We start from the raw sequence: 15,265 nt of genomic DNA on the forward strand, positions 1-15,265 counted from the left end.
TGCAACGCGGTACCCGGAGGCAGTTGCCTTGTCCTCCATCGAGAAGGAGTGCTTGGCCATCGTCTGGGCCCTGAACAAGCTGAAGCCCTACTTGTGGGAACAACAGTTCACCGTCCTGTCGGACCATGCCCCACTGCAGTGGCTGCAGACCATGCACAACACCAATGCCAAGCTGCAACGTTGGTCTTGGCAGCTGCAGGAATTTAATTTTACGGTCCAACACATAAAAGGAAGCCAGAACGTGATAGCGGATGCCTTGTCACGAAAGGACTCTGGGTAGCGGGTCCTTGGGACTTGGGACTAGTGAGGAGATCACTAGTATAAGACTGCCATCAGGTTTTATGGTTTCTATCTGTTCTTGTCTTAACTTGTTCCATGTTCCAGGTTTTTCCCTTTTCCTTCTTCTGGCATCCCGTGGAAACTCCCTGACCCGACACGCCCGGACCCACGGCCCTGAGAGGCCCCGTGTCCGAGCTTGTAAAGGAGGGGGGGGAAGTGTGGCAGAAATGCCACCGTTGGTGCCCCTCTCCAGAGACCTGTCTCAGCCAGCCTGGGAGGCTAGTGTTTCATTCCTCAGGGTGGGGATCTCCCACCTGGTCTGCATGACAAAAGCCTGGCGCCTGGGAGGCGGATGCTCTAGTCACCTGGGCAGGGAGGAAAGACCCGGCCCTGCGCGGGCCCAGGTGGCCAGGGATGCTGGGGAGATTGGTCGGCTTGTGGCCAGTATTGGCAGCTTCGATTGGACCGGGCTGCTGAGGTCAGAGAGGTTATTTAAGGGCTCGGTCCAAGAAGAAGGGGCAGTCAGCCATTAGCCATGCGGTCATCCAGGTGAATCTGAGCCTGGCTCTCTCCTCATCACCGCATGCTCCAAGAGTGCCCTGCCTCCAGAGGATACAACAACCACCTCTGGACGATGAGAGTGAGTAAGCTACTAAAGATCCGATTAGATATTTAGTTTCAGTAACTCAGATGCGTTTAAACGGCTACCTCAGCCACCCTGGTTTGCTCAATGGGATTCCTTTGATATTCCTGTAAGATTTCTATGATACTGCTCTACCTTTTACCCTGTTTTCACCCTACCCCCTGTAATCAATAAAGTTCTCCTTTGTGACCGGTGTGGGAGACTTATTGAGGGGTGGGTCTAAATTATGCCAAGGAGGCCCCTTAGGTCTGTGGACTAAGGGAGACTTTCCTAATAAGCCCCTGACTTGGGGAAGTGCCCCAAGTGCTTGTATTGGATCTAGTACCCATTGGACGATCAGGCCTGCGTTCTCCAAGGCGCGCAGAGCCAGAAGTGAGTCCAGAGCCTTGGATGGTGGCAGCGGGACCCCAGGCTAGCGGGTGTGCTCCAGGGAAGGGGTCGGCCGGACGGGAGGCACCCTAAGGGAGGCACTCGGAGCCTGGAAGGTGGTCGGGCGCAGGGAGGTGGGCGGCTCAACGCAGGAGCGCCCCCTACTGGCCCGCCACAATCCTCACTACCTCACATTGCATTTTTATGTATTTCTCAGAGTGCATTTTTATATTTCATCTGTCTCATCTTTACCATAGCATTTTGTATTTTATATTTTATACTTTTAAACCCTTAAGGAATGTACTCCCTGTAGAATGAAGTTACACCCTGGACCATTGTTAAAAACTGCATTGAAATTGTAATTGTAACGTGATAAAATCTGCTATATTGGGCTGGTCCCCCTTGAGTGAATGTGAGTGTATGGTGATCAGTAGGTGAAAATAGCCTAGCCAAAGTAACATACCATTACAAAACTCTACTCTACAAGCCATTTTAGGCTAATCAAACCAAGGAACTGATTCCTGGGACTGAGTACCCACCCTATTGACTACTCCTGCAACCCTTAATAATACCGTTGTTAATTAATCAAAATTACTCCCAAAACTGCACTACCAGATAGGCAAGACCCCTGTGACTAACAGGTGTCAGGCAGTACTCAAGACCCATGTGGGACAGTGACCTCTGGATTAGGCAGCCAAAATTATGCTGGGGGATTGCACAAGTCTGTCAGAAAGGAATAAAAGGCTGTGAAGTGTGACCCTCAGTGGTGCTCTCTCATCCAATACCTGACCTACTGTGAGAGAAGGACAAGCAGACAAGCCCCTTCTGGAGAAGACATTGCCCTGAAGGAAGCTGACCATTGACAGAAGACTCCAGGGCATTGGATAGGTAAATATAGTGACATCAGTGCTCTAAAATCACCACAGCAGCTACTATACACTATACTACATGGGTTTAAATGGCATGGGTTTGAATGAGTGAGTGCATGTGTGCGCGCCAAGGTGACCAGTACCACTCATAACTCAAAGTTTGCATTTATGATTTTACTGGTAAGTTCACATCCCGTTCAATAAACTAGAATTTATCATGATCCAGTGAGTTGGTCTTTTTTAGCCAACACCTAAATCAAGGTATTCAGACGTCATTAAAAAAAAAAGTACATTTATTACTTCTCTTCCACAACAAACTAATTTCAGAATCGAACATGATTCTGCTCCTGCCTGTTCACCTACACTTGAGAAGTTCAAGTTCCTCCCCCCATTATCCTCTGCCAGTAATGCTGGCTTTATCTGTCTATTTACTAGCTTATTACTATGGCTTCCTCTTGGTCCCCCCTCACAAATGAAAGAAAGAACAAAACAAAATACTTAACTGCCTTACTACAAGTTCCCTACTTTATATGTATTAAAGTTCCACCTGAAAAAAAGCAAATCTCTGTCATGATAACTATCTGCAGTGGCAGCAGTCTGTCAATATGAAGAAAGTCTTCCAATCAATCAGGGAGTCAGTAGTGAGTGTGTAAATGACTGAGGAGGCTAATTTAATAACCACCTGTTTGACTGCTGACATGGCAAATAGTTCTGGAGTGAAGAGGCATGCCTGTTAGAAAGCAACTCTTAGATTTTCCTGAAGCCATCTAAGTTCAGGAACTAGAGATTTAAGAAAAAACACAATATGGTCATGTCTACACAAGACACTTTACAGCACTTTTCTGTGGTTATTACTGTGCAGAAAGCATCCACATCTACACGTGCAGACATTTACTGCACAGTAATTGGCTCTAATCATAAGTAAATTTGCTATCTGCAAATGTAAGTAGCAAATTTACTCATGATTAGTGACTACACAGTAGTGCACGTGTAGAGCAAATATGCTTCCTGTAAGCTGGTCATCAGGGGTCAGGAGCTGCCTGTTGCTGGGACACAGGGACAAAGTCCCCCTGCCCTGGCAGCACAGAGCTCCCATCCCCTGCTCCACCATCACAGGGCAGGGACTGAGACATGCTTATTTCCCAGTGCCAGCTCTGCAATCTTGGGGCTGGCACTTGGAGATCCTTACCTCCCAGCCCAAGCATCCTGGTTGCAAAGGCTGGGCAGGGAGATCCTTCTCTTGCAGCTCCACAATCATGAGGCCAGTGCTAGATCTTTATCTCCCTGCCCGGGCCCTGAGATAGAGCTGGGCAGGAAACAGGCTCTCCAGACCCTGCCTCACCATTATGGAGAAAGGGCTGCGACCTGCCCCAGTCAGACCGTGCCTCAATTGGGTGTCAAGGTGTAGGGCTTGGAAAGAGCTGCAGGAGGTGGAGCTGGTCCCAGTCCTCTGCCCCATCTGCCACAGAGGCAGCTAGCAGTGAGTCCCAAGCTGTGCAGGGAATCCCCATCCAGCCAGGGGCTCACTGCTAGCTGCTGCACCAGAGGATTGGGGTAGGGGCCTGGGACCTTCTCTACCCCTGCAGCTCTTTCCAAGTCCCCTGCCTTTGTCTAGGCAGTGGCGGAGCCTACCTTGGCAGCAGGCAGCTCCCCTGAGGGCAAGGGAACAATGCCCCAGCTCCCACCAGAAGATGGGTATCTCCTGGCTGCTGCTCCCTGCCAGCCCCTGGACTATCACTAAGGGGGGGCCTAGAGCTCTCCCTGACTGCTACAGGGGGCCAGTGCAGGGCCAGCGGGGGTGGGAGGAGATGCTGCCATAAGACGCTGCACATGTAATCAGTTTACTCCCTGGGTGTCAGTTTATTCTAGAGTGATTTAGTCTAAAGTAAATGGACCCAACATTGTTTTCAGGTGCAGAGGCACCCTATATCAAAAACCCTTCAAAAAAGGAGATGATAACATTGCAAGTTTTCAACTTGCAAATTTTTTCTTCTTCTCTTTACTGCATTAATGTCCAGTTTTATTTTTCACTTAATGAGGACAATATTTTCCAGTGTCTTGTTCTGATATCCTCTCTACTCTTTCACTTGGCCTTCATAATTGTCCTTCAATTCTTTATTTCTGATGCTTTTATGTCTGTTTCTTTTTATTCTTAAGTTTTAGAGCTCTTGCCTTGATTTATATATACTTTATTTTTTCTTGTTCTTCTCTCACCATATTTATTTTTTAATTTTGAAATGCCATTAACATTGGTAGTTATTTTTTCTGTGGACACATCTACATGATACATTTACCACTTAGTAAACTAATTAACTCTGCAGTAAACATCTTGGTATCTAGATGTGCAAAGGTATTAGGCTGGAGTAAGTGAATAAACTCTGCAGCAGGGTAATACTACTTGTAAATACAAGTACTATCCTGATGCAGAGTTTTTTTTATTTTGCAGAACTGCACATGTAGACACTGATGTAGCTGCTGGGGCATGAAGGTGCTTCAGTGCAGGGGCTGTCTGCTAGGTAGCACCACACTAGAGCACCCTCATGCCAAAGCCAGCCCCTCCACAGCATGTTTTGCTGGACAGGAAAAGTCCCAGTTTGGCAGGCTGACCCCAGGGGTCCCCTGCTAGCCAGGGCTGCTCTGACCCAGTTCAACATGCTGCAGCCCTGGGTGCAGGAACAATAAATTTGGAGTAATAAACTCCCGAGTTTATTATTTCACATTAAGAGCATGTGTGGACACACATGGTTTGATGAAGCTAGACTGCATATCAATTGGAGATATAGCTCCCCTCCTCTTCCACCAGCTGACAGAGTATTATGAATTATCATGAGGAGGTGCATTAGAAGAGACAACACGGTCTCAGTGTAGTGATAGAAGTTGTAATTTAAAGATGGTCTATAACTAAGGATACGGAGACTGGGAATTGGGATATGGTGCTTGAGTCAAGTTAGAATGAAACAGACAGACGGACAAAGGGATCACAGGTCTGTTCCTCAAATAAAATGTATTGTTTTATTCTTCTCATTTACATATGCCTGCATTTATTGAGCCCAGTGCTCACAACTGGGTTTCTCTTTTCTCTAGAAGCCATGCTCGGGCTGCTTTCAGGGGACACACTCAGAGATGAGGCAAGGCCACAGTTGTTCTGAGCAAGCTCTCCCTGGAGGCAATGACAGTTGGTGGAAGTGGTGGGATTCCAGAGTGCAACACCAGTATTGCTTCTGAAGACCTGTTTCAGTTTAAGAAACACTTGTAGCTGAAGATATGGTAAATAATTTAGAACAGCAAATAATTCAGAATATAAGCAACTTCAACAGGGATGCTTGCAGAATTGTTCCAGGAAAAAAGGTTTAACCTGTGAAAGGGCAAAACAGGCCCAACTGATCAGATTTTGGCAAGTAGCAATTGAACATAGGGCTTTGAACCAGCTACAGAAGTCTTACCAGGATAGCTTCCCCTCTCTGCTGAGGCTTAGCCTCAGACTGCTGTCCCGGTACCAACTGTGTAAGATCCTAAGCTTTACTGCTCTATGACAACAGTCTGACTAATTGGGCCTTCATAACAATGAGAAGAACAGGGTGTAAAAGGAGACTGTCTGTCTGAGGCAGGGGAGCCGGGTCGGGGATGCAGAGAGGGAGACCAGCAAAGGATCTTGAGTGCTAAGGATCTGGAAGAGACTTGAAAGGGAACACCTGAATAAAGTTTGGGTTGCTTGGGGGTATATGGACTCCAATAAATGCCAGAAGAAGTCTTTTCTTTTTCTCTTGGAACTTTGGTTATTGGCCACTCCCTCTCTCAGGGAGTCCCTCCAGTCCCCTCTCTCAGGAGTGGGACTGGAAGCTAGCTTCTTGGTCAGAGCCACAGAGAACCAGTGAGAGTGAGGGCTGAGGGTCTCAACGGGGGAAAGGAATCTGGGCCAGTTTTGCTAGTCCGTTCTATATTCCTGCCCTAAAAACCATGCCTAGGATATGGGAGGGTGGATGGGAGCACTCTAATAGCAGACAAGGCTGGAAGTAATCCCAAGCAAGCAGCTCCTCAAGGTTATCCCATGACAGTTAAGTGTAAAAGTTCTATAAAACACTTTGTAGAATAAAGGAATGGCATTTCTACCCTACAGTTGGATGCATTTGCTGGTGCAAAGCCTGATGCCTCTGAATTCTATTTGTGGGGACAGGGCAAGGATTTAGTTGTTTACATAAAATTCTATCCACTGTCTGTGAGGATAAAAAAAAAGTTTTTTTTTAAATAGTGAAAAACATCTTTTTGTTTCTCCTCTTTGTCTTTTTCAGTTTTCTGCTAGTGCCTAGCATTCAAGAACCTGTCATAATTGCTCTTTTTCATTGCTTTTCCTCCCAAGCATGCAGGTGACAAGATTCACTCTTCCACACTGTGAAAGTGCCAACAGGTAACTTGCAAGCATTTATTAGCCTTTTTAGAAATACTCAGCATTACCTAATCCTGGTTGCTGTACAATCTATTTCATTATTTAGAAAGAAGAATATTTGATGAGGCTTTTTCCCCCCACAAGTTGTAATATGTAGATAGCACTTTTGAAGTCTCATGACTAATATTCATAGGTTAAATCTTCCATGCATTTTAGTTGTAGGTGCTTAAGCTCTAATTGAATTTGTACCTTCACAATGACATTCTCTGTCCTAAAAGTAGCTTTAAGATTAATTGTTAACCTGACTTGACTGGACTTTATTTAAAGATAATTCATTTTGCTTATAGTAGTACTAAGTGTCTAGTGTGTCTTTTTCCTCTTTTTTCCAATATACGGATAGCTCATAAGCCAACTTGATTTTCATGATTGTATATGACATTTGGCCCCTAATTCCAAAATGGAGTAATTACCATTAGTTTATACCAGAGCCTGAAATGGTCAGATAGTTCCTTATTTCTGATAAAATGTCAATTCGTTTCTTTTCAATCAATAAAGACAGCTACTGGAATCTAGCATGGGGCACATTCTTTTTTTAATATACCAGTACTACAGGATCAACCAACCAACCAGGCAGGAAACTGAACTAAGTTTTAGAGAGAAATTCTGCCTTTTCACTGGGAAATGATTTGAGACAACAAAGAGATAAATGGGAGATAGTTAAGTTATCCTAATATTCAAATCCATTTGTAAAACCTAAGCAATTCTCAGCAGAACCTCTTATTTACTTCATTGACTGAAGAAGCAAATATGATCTTGCTGGGAAAAAGTAACAATCAACAGAAAAAGGGAACTGAGAACAAAAAACCCACCACAAAAAAGAAGAAAAAAACAAAAACAAAAAAACCCAAAACCTCTTTCATCTAATTCTCTCTTAGACCCCTGACTAGAAGGGCTGCCTGTTGCCTCAAAGCAATTAGAACTGGTCCTCCTCAGTTTAAACTCATTTCTCATCTTTCTCACTTCTTCAACTTTTCCTGAGTTCTACATACTAACCACTCAAATCAATACTTCTATAATTTATTTATACTTTAGTCATCTCTAACTTCAATTTCCTGTCCCTAGGTGACCTCCTTCTCAATTCATGCTTTTCCTGTCCATCAAGACACTACCACTTTTTCCTATGTTGGAGATCTCTTCTCTTACCTATTAATCCCTGCCTTGAATTACAATTTCTCAGTAAGAGAAATAGCCATCTAAATGAATGATGGACCCAAGGAGAAGAAACTATGAAATTACTTTTCAAATGGAACCCAATATTCAGCAATTACATTTACTCATTTCTTCCATAAATGTTGTTATGGCACTTGCGGAAATATAGTAGTATAGTATATCATACAGTATGATTCTATAAATATTACACAGTAACAATGAATTTAATTGACAGAATTAAGGTAATAAATAATAACTGGATAAAGGTACTCAATGATAAAATCATTTTAGAGGAAATAAAATAATCGATAATTCAGGTGATATGAGAGTAAATTCTGCATGGGATGAAGTGGAAATATTTGGAAATTAATTTGAACATTAAAAAGAATACCATGTAACTTAGTATGGTACATCCCTTTTGTTAGCAAGTTTTTACATTATTCAAAATGATTTTCAAATGAAGCCTGAAGAAAGCTTATGAAAAATTAATCATATTTCTTATTTTCCCCACCCAAAAGTAGTTATCTTCAATTCTCCCAGTATTCCATTCAATTCTTCTAATAAAAGATACCAAAGATCTGTATCATATATGTACAACATTGGTGGGAGGAACCAACTGTAAAGAGTAAAATAAGACATTAAAGATTTGTATTAAACCCTGTTACTCACTACAAATATTATTTGGGAAGAAGGGGGAGAAAGGACCAATACTGAGATATTCAGAGTCTGTTTAACATCTAAAATAATAAGGAATTTCTACATAAATGTAACCTACATTGCTATCAACATATATACTTTCATATGCATGCCTTGACGCTTACGTGTGGGAAGATACAAGTATAACTAAACTCTTCAAAATATACGTGCAATTACTGTAACTGCAATTATTTCAACTATTTATATTTAACAAGTTCAATTAGCCAACAAAGACCTTCAACACATATACCTAGGCAAGAGTATGGAGTAGAGGCTGCCCTAGACCTACCATCCTCTCTTTAGACCACTGAGACAGAGTCCAAGCACCAGACCAAGTGAAGACATTCAGCACCCTGATGGCTGTAGCTTCTGCCAGAGAGAAACAAATAAGAGTTGCTGCTGACTGCCTAATGCCTCAGCGGGGGTGGGGGAGAGATGTTTCTGTCAGAATGATGTCCCCAGGCCTTATCCCAACAAAGGAATACCCACAAAGCACAAAGCAGTGGGGCTAGGGTTGTGACATCCCCTATACTCGACTTACTCTGGAGGTTGCATCATTGTGATATTTTATAGGAGCTAGCCTGTCATAAGTAGCCTCACCATAGTGCCAACAGGGCCTCCAGTTATATGCAGTTTACGGTCATACCCAGGGCAGACAGATGGAGCCTTTTTACTGTTCTAAAGAAACTGGGTTGTCCCCCTAAACTTTTGAACATCGTTCACTCATTACATCAAGGTATAAAGGGAACTGTAAGTGTATTCATCAGGCACCTGATTCAACTTCTTACACATACATCATGATCCAGAGGATCAACAGCTGCTGAGTTGTTCTTGGTGCACTCTTCCAAAAGTTAATAGCAAACCAGAGGCAAGAGAATGTTTTTCTTTGATTTTCAGTTTTTATATTAATTCAAACTAAACCTGATGGCATGTCATTTAACAAAAGGGCCTTTGCTATGACAAAAAATATGATTATTATTTCATAAGTTCAGGGCATGTTACAGCTTGGACAAGAACACAATAGAAGCTAAAGTATGTTCCCACTTCCTGATGCTTTTCTTTTATTACAATTTGGAAAGGATTTAAAAATAAAATGTCATAGATAAAATCATATTGCCTTATTTAAAATACCTTAGAACACACCAGAAGTTGAAGTTGTAACTTTAATTAAATGAGAGAAGTTACAAAATTTATTTTATGCCTCTATATTGTAAAAAAAATCATATTTTTGTTCTTTATAAAGATAAGAGTTTAAATTGCCATTTTATGCTGCAGCAATATTTAAAACTATAGCTAGTGAAGATAGAAGCAATCTCTTTAAAAGTGTTATATAAAAGAAATACCTGCCTAAAATGTTGAAGCTGCTGTCCTAACAAGTGATATGCTCATTTAAGTGGCAGGAAAATGCCATTTAAATGAGATTTTCACAGCATAAATATATCTATTCACCTGTCTTTGTTTCACCATGCACATACAGATCAGACCTTTTAAATTCCTCTGTGCTATAGAGTATATAAATGCCCAAAACCTTGAATTCCCTTGAGTAACTGTCAAAGGATTCCAAATCCAGGTAGAAACAACTATGTAAGACTCTGGATGCATGCTACAACTATTCACATCATTGACCTGGGAACAGTTGGCTGAGAATGTCATGAGAATGGGTTCTTCTGCCGTGTCCTGTTTTGATTCAGAAGCGCAAGTAGAAAATACCCATGTACTTATCTGACTATTTCAATTCTTCTCCTGTTCTGAAGATGCCAGATTTACATTTGATTTCAAAATACTCAAAGATTTAAAATGATGCTTAAGTGCATTCATTTGTTTACATGCTTGCCCATCTTAGCCAGAAATGCTTGCACCTGAGCAGCTGTCATCTGTTATTCCCAATTTGAACCTGAAACTGAAAATGAATGCAAACCTTTAAAGCAACTAAGGTTATTGAACAAATTACAAGTCTTTAACAATGATGCGCATTTCTCATCATTTTCTTTAAAATATTTGTTACAGATTTTAACTGAGGAAAAGGTATGTCACAAATATTTTTGCTAACAGACATTTATAAACTATTTAACTGGTTATGATGTATTATGCCAACGTTTTAAAATCTCTTGCTACCCGTTACTTCATGGATCTAATTTACTTATAACCTTGTCATAACCAAGCTCTCTTGCATACCTGAACAAGATTTGTAATGTTTGATATGTATTCTTCTGTACATTTATTTAAATAAGCAAAAACAATTATTTCTGTGAATGTTCACAAGTGCCCAGAAAATGCCATCTTTATGTACAGCAACAACGAATAAATTAGACATATCTGTGTTGATTAACACAACTACCACCACTGCTCAAAACCGGGGGCTTGGTAAATGAAGAGTTTGAGCTCCAGAATACAAATACACAAGTCAAAGGGAAAATTCCCATAGATGTCAGAGGAGCTAATGAATTTGGTTTCTGGGCAAAGACCAGATGTACAGCAGCTTCAAAACTCTTTCTGCTGCCTGGTTCAGGGAAACAAACCAAGTATCCACATAAAAAAAAAAAACAAAAAACCAATCAAGTTTTCCTTCTTACAGCCAGTGACTTGAGTAAGTGCTGTATTATGGCATAACTGAGAAATCTGTCTGATGATTTTCAGAAAGAAAGGAAAAGATTCATTTAACAAAGAAAAACTTTGAGGTGTAAATGTTCAGCAGCTGTTGCAAAGTAGATAGAGGCAAAATTTGAAAGAGTAATTACGAAGCACTGATCGCTACAATATAAATAATGTAAATTGTAAGAGGTTTGGCTTGAAGCTTGACTTAATGTATAAAGTTACTACCTGCCTACACAAGAGTTTAGTTTTCTTAGCAACGGCACTTTGATGAGTCATTACTTAATAACAAAACAAAAGGATTCAGCATGTAGATTCACAAACATAATGCTGGAATTAAAAGGTAAGAAAGTTTAAAAATCTGAGGATCGTTTAATATACATCTATCTATATAGATAGATATGATATATATTATCTATATATAACAATACAATTTAGCAAATAATAGGTAAGATAGGTGGTTGTATGTGGATTTAAACATAAACACAATCATATACACACACACACTGCTGAAATCCTTTATTTTTCTATACTTTTCAACTTCCTCAAGGTGACAACAGGGAATACCACTCACAGGACGCGAACATATGTTTTTATATAAATTCAACTGAACCCGTTTGCCTTCCTCCAATATATAATGATTCTGAAATAAAAGAGGTGCTGTACACCATTCATGTGTAGATCTAGAAGACCTCAGAATTACTACTAGGGAAGCCATTAGGAAGACAGCTAATTCTTGCCTCCACTTCCACATGGCACTCCCATCCTCACCATCTTACATCATCTAATAAACATGTCCTCCTGGAAAGTACCTACATCATGTTTTTTTATGGCAAGCAGGGAACAGGATGAGGAATGCTGAAATGAAAAGGTGGAGAACAGAAGGAGATCACCTTTCTTTTGCGTTGAGACTCTGGCTTCAGTTAAGCCACTGTAGATGCTAGCCTGTCCTTCTGGGAGTGTGTGCAAATGATTACTCTAAGACATGGGGAGAGCCAGGATGGGAGGGGAGGTGTGCATAGTCACATCCCTTTTGGCTGCCCTGCACATGTCTAGTGAGCTGTTTGAGCTCACAGAGCAACCTGTGTATGCAGAGGTCCAGAAGGGCCTGGGCTGGTCAGCTGGCGAGCTCAGAGAGCAAACTGCATGCTGAACACTGGCACACTGATCAGCTTGTCAGCTCAGCCTGCAGAGCTCTGGCAGGAACCCCATGTGCTGCACAGCTGAAAGGGAGTCCAAGTGTATTACCCTTGCCCTCTCCCCGATCTAAATCCACTAAAGCTTTAAGAATTTAGACTTCATTTATTATTGTACTTTTTCTACCAGCAACTCCGTCCCTTGGCTGCCTCACTCCCTATACAGCAGCAAAGACTGTGAGAGTAACACATTTCTTTTTCTATTTGTGTCAAAATCAGTGTCTAGCAATGGAGAACAGGGAAGTATCTGTAAGAAGCAAAGGAAGCAAAGTATAAGCACACTGTGCCACTCTACTCCTTCCCCTCCAGTAGCTAAGAACATAAAAAATAATTGTCCAGACTTTCAGAAGCACATATTCACTCCCTGCCTGATTCCCTGTTCTCCCTTTTCTGGGGCCCATATGTGCATTATGAATGCTGAGGGACTTGCTGACCATCAATATCTGTTCTCTGCTTGTATAGCTTTTATGAGAGACAACCTTTCTTCCAGAGACCATAAAAATTGTTTATCCAATAACTTTCTCCTCTGCAATTTAAATTCTCTTCAACAGTATGATAGGACTGCATTCACTAATGGACCTCTGAGCCCTCTTGTCCCACCACATATGGTGAGCAGATGACTCCAAAAGCAAAGCAAGAATGAATGGGTGAAAAGAGATACTTAGTGCTCACTATGGATTTTGATTAGGAACAAGACCAAGCTGACACTTCTTCCGCCCCCTCAGATTTGAGCACTCCCACTTGCTCTCTTTCCTTCTCTGATGAAGACCAAAGGTAATCTGTCATATGACTTATGCACTAGTTCTCATGAAAGAGAAAGCGTGCATAGAATTTGAAGTCACAGAGCCAAAATACTTCTGAGTTATTAACTCTCTTAAAAAGAGAGAGGGAGAGAACTTGTGACCTCTCCATTTTTTAACCCTTTCCCTTATACTTTTCTAGTCTCCCTTCTTACTCTGTGCAGGTGGCAGAACAGTAAACATACTCATCAGTGCATAACCATGTTGTTCCCTGCACTTAACTGAGCTCTTTAGTCTTTAACCCTAAAACAATTGTTTGTACCAGTCTGAAGTTTTAGAAGACTCTCACTCTCTGTTGAAAAAACAAAACAACCTGAGACACTTTACAAAAACTGTTACTGGGAATTCCAATATCTTTCTAACTAGATATTACAGAAGATGCCTTCCCTTTTCTCTCCACATTCTACTTCGATCCTCATAACGTCTACAACGAACTTGTGTGTTTGTCCAAAAGCAGCGTCTGGTCCAAAGTGATTTAGAGCAGTGGTTCTCAACCAGGGGTCCATGAGCAGGTTTCAGGAGGTTCACCTAGCCTGGCCCAGGACAGGGAGGAGCCACCCCAGCCCATCAGGGCTGAGGTGAGTCCCAAGGAAGAGGCAAGGTCAGACCCACCCCGTGCAGTCCACAGCTTCCATCTTGTGGGCAGCACTGCAGGTGGGCAGGTGAGGCTCCACACTGCTGCTGCTTATGTGAGTTGGGCCCCGGGGCTCCCTGCCACCAAGTCCTGCCTGTTACACTGGGGCCATGCAGGCAGGGCTGGGGAGCTGGGCGCGAGTTGTGGCACAGGAGGAAATGTTGTGCCAATTTTTATTGCATGCTAGGGGGGCTTCAGGAAGAAAAAGGTTGAGAACCCCTGAGTTAGAGACTTTCCTACATCATTTATGGAATAAAAACTTAATTAAAAAACATCTGTTTGCCTTAAATTTGTATCCATAGAAAATAATAGTAGCTGTTCAGATACTTAATGTATAAGGATATGAACTTACAATTTAGCTGTAATTGCTACACAATGCTACATAAGCTCAGGAGTGTAACTGGAGGCTGGGGGGTGAAAGGCCAGCAGCCCTAGGTGCCAACTATGTGGGGACACCAGAGTACACCCTCCTCCTTGGAGTCTTTGCTATGGCAGGGGCAGCCCTGTACTGCCTGGGCATAGGAACGGGCAGTGTTGCCTTGCTGCCAGCAGCAATCAGCAGAAACATGTCACCTCACCCCCCATAGAGTTTGTCACAGCAGGTATAACCCTTTGCCTGACATTATATCTTGGGATGGGGAGCACGTAGGGTACCAGGGGCAGCTCTCAGGGAATCTGCACCAGAGAGCTGCTGTCAGCTGAGACTACGCTAATAAGGGTACTGCCTTTTTTGTGTGTGTTCAGCACTCTACAGATGTAAATAAATATGTATTTAGGGTCATATGCATACAGTTTCAGATTAGTGACCCTAAATACATATTTACATTAAGCAGCTGCTTTTTTTTTTATGCCTGCTTTTCTTTTAAAAGAGAAAAATTGGAAAAGAAATGCTGAACATTTTGGAGGATAAACTAAAAGACAGGGTAGTAGTAAAGGCATGGAACAAGAAGGTGGTATGAAGGGGCTACACAAAGAATATTAAAATATATAGCAAAGAAAAATGAACCCTACACGCTCCATGAGTTTGGTAATGTACAATAGGTGTGCTCATTCTTTTTATAAACACTAGAATACCTTAATAGTGTACTCATTTCCTGGCCTCTCAATTGCCTATAAATTTGTTATTGTTCCCTTAGCATATAGGTAGCTAAATCATCTTTTTACAAATTTGTAGATGTAAAGCTATCTGTGTTTTATCTGTCTGTCTATAAAGAACAATAACCAAATATTACAACCCATTGAGCAATAAACTATGCATCCTCTCTGTGAGGTTTTGCCTGCATTTTTTTTAACTACATCATTTCACCTTTTCTGTAAATTTAATTTGATGTTGTCTAGTAATTTTGAAAAGCTAAGTGGATGCCCAGATGGTCTCTACTTTCTCTGTAGGCTGGGAGCAGTACGTCACTATAAAACATTTAAGAAATTTAGAAAGAAGTAGAACATTTGCCTCAAAAGGAAGCAAACTGCGTGAGCTAGTCTTAACAGGGTTGGATTCTGCAAACATGCTGAGAACCTTTGGAAGGTATCCAGCATCCTGAACTTCCAAGGCAGGTTTGGATCAGTAATGACTACAAAAAAGAATAATATGCAT

The 15,265-nt window shown here is 41.8% G+C and overlaps 1 protein-coding gene across 3 annotated transcripts in view; it reads right to left on the minus strand.

Annotated features, from left to right (window-relative positions):
* IL1RAPL1 (interleukin 1 receptor accessory protein like 1) overlaps positions 1 to 15,265 on the minus strand; it is a 1,380,155-nt gene that overhangs the window by 629,180 nt on the left and 735,710 nt on the right. The window lies entirely within an intron of this gene.

Source organism: Alligator mississippiensis, chromosome 1 (genome assembly GCF_030867095.1).
Source record: "Alligator mississippiensis isolate rAllMis1 chromosome 1, rAllMis1, whole genome shotgun sequence".
In the NCBI taxonomy this organism is placed as follows: Eukaryota; Metazoa; Chordata; order Crocodylia; family Alligatoridae; genus Alligator; species Alligator mississippiensis.